We start from the raw sequence: 4,486 nt of genomic DNA on the forward strand, positions 1-4,486 counted from the left end.
TTTGACACTTAGCTTTCTTGATTCAATAAAGGAGAAAAAAAGTTCCAGTTTAAGGAAAATCTATTAATGCATTAAGTTCTCTAAGGTACTATTCTTTAGCACTGTGAAGCACTAGCTTACAAAATAACATAGGAATCAAAAAGCTATGACCAGGTAGTACTCAGAGCGTATATTCTGAAATTAGGGAAAAGATCGTATGTTTGTCTTTCTTAATCTCCTTTCTAAACTCATGTAAAATGATTTGGGAAGTGGAAAATGGCACACATATTTTCTTGGCCTGTCATATAAATATTGTCCTATCAAGCTCTTACAATATGCCAGGTATTGTGCAAGGTCTCTTTATGTACATTATCTTATTAATCCTTACAACAACTTTCAAAGATTAGTATTTTGTCTATTTTTTTTAGTTGGGGAAATAATGTTCACAAAAAGATTGAGCAACTGTCCCAAATCACACACCTGTCAAATTAAAACTAATCCACATCCAGGACTATCTGAATTTAAAGTCCTTGCATTTTACTGTCACACTACACATATCAATTAACCTTTTATCTGACCCAAGGCTTTGTCTTCAGAAACACCCCCATTAGCATAAAACTCATGCATCCCACAAGACTCCACAAGAACTAGACATCAGAGTGGTAAATATTGCCAGTTGGAGAGAAGAGATTAGAAGACCCAGAATTTCAGGTTCAATTGTGAGCAGCGCTGAGCTCCTAAGGGAGGTCCAGATGGGAATAGGAAATTTAAAGGCAGACCGCTATACGCTGTTTTCACAGAGGTAAGTAAGGCTGGACTGTCAGCAGCAGCTGCTGGTACAGAGAGAAAGGTCAATGGGAGTGGACCTGCCAAGGGGTGGGAGAGGCCAAGGTAAACGCAGGAGAGAGGACCTGATTCCAAAGGGAAAACTAGGTCACAGCGCAGTGCTCTCCCAGGCTCCTTGCCCACTGGAAATGCCTCAGTGAATGTACCTGAATTGTCTGACAGTCAGATGACGCCTCGGAAAACTGAACTAATTAATCCTTTCACGTGATGGGAGAACCTCTTCAGCTTTTCATTTCTTCAGTGTTATGAATAATAAATAATGCTCAAAACACTTAATTAAATGGAAGTGGAAAAACTGGTTTGACTTCAAAACATCCCTGGAAAAAAAAAACAAAAATCAAACAAATGAAAAAGGAACCCAGCAGTTCACAGCCTGGGCAACATGGCAAAATCCCATCTCTAAATTTAAAATACATGCACACACACACTTATATATAACATATACATATATATTTTTTCTTTAAATCCCTAATGCACATTAGGCTTTTTGAATTTTAAACTTCTAACATTCGTTCAATTATCAAGTCAATCAACAAACATTTATTTTACTGAACACTAAATGCTATGTTTAAACTGAGAAAATTAGAACTGGATCCATTACATTTCCAATAGTTTCAAGTTATTACGCCATTAACTATTGCTGGATCCTTCCTGGTGATGGTGATGGCTTCTAAGGTCTTTTCTTACATACATCACCCTTCGTATTTTCTCAAAAAGATCATTCATTCCCTCAGCCTAAATTATCAACCCTTTGATGATTTAAATATCTATTATCATCAGCCCTACTTTCACTCATCTCTTTGCCCTTATTATTAATAACATGACAGATATTTTACTTGGTAAATTCTCCAGTTTCTCAAAACAAATATTTCTAAAATGAACTCCTCATCCTTCCTCATATATCTAACCACATCCCTATACCTTCCCTCTTGGAATTTCTGATTTCTGTTAAAGGAACCACTCTCTTCACCCATTCACTCCACTGCCTCAATTAGAAAGTCGGTTTTCTCTAAGGTGGTATTTGGCCCGCCATTGCCACTCTCTTGGTCTAGGTTTCTGTCCTGTCACACACTCCTCACTCCCTTCCAACCATTCTAAAAACCCAGATTAAGTGTCAACTCCTCCATGAAGTTTTTTTGATCAGTTGGCCACTGGTGATTCATCCCTATAATCTCAGCACTTTGGGAGGTAGAAGCAGGAGGATCACCTGAACCTAGTTCAAAACCAGCCTGGGGCCGGACTCAGTGGCTCATGCCCACAATCCCAGTACTTTGGGAGGCTGAGGCCGGCGGATCACTCGAGGTCAGGAGTTCGAGACCAGACTGGCCAACATGGTGAAACCCCGCCTCTACTAAAAATACAAATATTAGCTGGGCATGGTGGCATGCACTTGTAATCGCAGCTACTCAGGCGGCTGAGTAGCTTGAACCTGGGAAGCAGAGGTTTCAGTGAGCCAAGATCATGCCATTGCACTCCAGTCTGGTGATGGAGCGAGACACTGTGTTAAAAAGCAAAACAAAACAAACAAAAACAGCCTGGGTAACATAACAAGACCCCATTTCAATACATAAATAAAAGTTTCCTGGCCCCTTCCAACCCTTATTGATCCCTGTCGCTCTGGAGTGCCCTCAGCATTCACTCTACCTCACAGCATTTGTTCTTATTTATAATTTATTTGTCTTACCTCCCCAACAAGACCATAAGCTCCTGAAAACAGGAAACAGATTCATTACTTCTTTTGTACTTCATCCCACCCCACCCTTCAACTCTCACAGTGATTAACACTTGGGTTACTGATATGGACTGAATTGTGTCCCGTGCAAATTTATATATTGAAACCCTAACCCACAATGTGATTGTATTTGGAGAGAGAATCTTTAGAAGATAATTACAGTTAAATGAGTTCATAGGGTAAGGCTCTAATCTGATAGGACTATGGCTTTGTTAAAAAGAGGAAGAGAGGTCGGGCACAGTGTCTCACGCCTGTAATCCCAGCACTTTAGGTAGGTGGATAACCTGAGGTCAGGAGTTCGAGACCAGCTTGGCCAACATGGTGAAACTCCGTCTCTACTAAAAATACAAAAATATTAGCCGAGCGTGGTGGCACACACCTGTAATCCCTGCTACTCAGGAGGCTGGGCGGGAGAATTGCTTGAACTCAGGAGGCAGAGGTTGCAGTGAGCTGAGATCGTGCCACTGCACTCTAGCCTGGGTGATAGAGTGAGACTCAATCTCAAAAAAAAAAAAAAAAAAAAAAGAAGGAGGAAGAGAGAGAAGGAAATCTGACCTCTCTGTCATGTGAGGACACAGCAAGAAAGTGGCAGTCTGCAAGGCAGGAAGAGGGCCCTCACTGGGGAACTGAGTCAGCCTGCACCGTTTTTTTGTTTTGTTTTGTTTGTTTGTTTGTTTTAAGGTATATAAATTACTAACAGACAAGGCCTACAGACTGATTTCTTCTTGGACACACCCACAGTATGGCCAAGGTGATCAGTCGTCTTGGTGTGCTGGCCTCGGACATGAAGGCCCCAGGAGTGGCAGAGCCCTCTTTGTGCCCAGATCTTCTTTGGTCACTCCAGCTCTTCACAGAGCTTGTTGTCCAGACCATTGGCTAGGACCTGGCTATATTTTCCATCCTTTACATCCTTCTGTCTGTTCAAGAACCAGCCTGGGATCTTGTACTGGTGTGGATTCTGTATCATGGTGATCACACATTCTACCTCATCCTCAGTGAGTTCTCCCACCCTGCTGGTGAGGTTGATGTCTGCTTTCCTCAACACCACATGAGCATATCTTTGACCCACACCCTTAATGGCAGTGATGGCAAAGGCTATTTTACACCACTCATCGATGTTGGTGTTGAGTACTCGCAAAATATGCTGGAACTTTTCAGGGATCACTAGAGACATGGTGGCAGCACAGTGGTGGCATGTAGGCCTCCTGTGGAAACTGCCTGCACCTTGATCTAGAACTTCCCAGCCTCCAGAACTGGAAGAAAATAAATTCATGTTGCTTAAGCCAACTAGTCTATGGTGTTTTGTAATGACAGCCCAAGCCAATAAAGAGAAGAAAGTGGGGATGCTGTCGTTACCAGTGCTGCTTTTCTTCTCCTTTTACTATTAAAATTTCATCTTTGGCCAGGCGTGGTGGCTCACACCTGTCATCTCAGCACTTTGGGAGCCTGAGGCAGGTGGATCACTTGAGGTCAGGAGTTCAAGACCAGCCTGACCAACATGGTGAAACCCCGTGTCTACTAAAAATACAAAGTTAGTCGGGCATGGTGGTGCATGCCTGTAACCCCGGCTACTTGGGAGGTTGAGGCAGGAGAATCACTTGAACCCAGGAGGCAGAAGTTGAGGTGAGCCAAGATTGCACCATCACACTCCAGCCTGGGCAACAAGAACAAAACTTCTCAAAAAAAAAAAAAATCCTTGTGAAGGAAAGGGAAGGGCAACCCTAAAAGTGTTTTTTATTTTTTTTCTGTATGTGAAATAGCAACTGAGAGGATTATCAAAAGAAATGAAGGTTCTTCCTGACTGCATAGGTTCTAATATAGGTGTCTCTGTCCAACTTTGTACCCCTCCTTAATGGTAATAATGTTCCCTACTCTACAGCTTTTAACTTTGAGGTATATGTGAGCTAATAAACAGTGAGCCTTGGTGAG

The 4,486-nt window shown here is 42.2% G+C and overlaps 1 pseudogene; it reads right to left on the bottom strand.

Moving 5' to 3' along the window:
- Window positions 1–3,233: 3,233 nt before the first annotated feature.
- Window positions 3,234–3,737, bottom strand: LOC103224586 (small ribosomal subunit protein uS13-like; annotated as a pseudogene).
- Between the last annotated feature and the right edge of the window lie 749 nt (window positions 3,738–4,486).

This window comes from Chlorocebus sabaeus, chromosome 4 (genome assembly GCF_047675955.1).
Source record: "Chlorocebus sabaeus isolate Y175 chromosome 4, mChlSab1.0.hap1, whole genome shotgun sequence".
Lineage (NCBI taxonomy): Eukaryota > Metazoa > Chordata > Mammalia > Primates > Cercopithecidae > Chlorocebus > Chlorocebus sabaeus.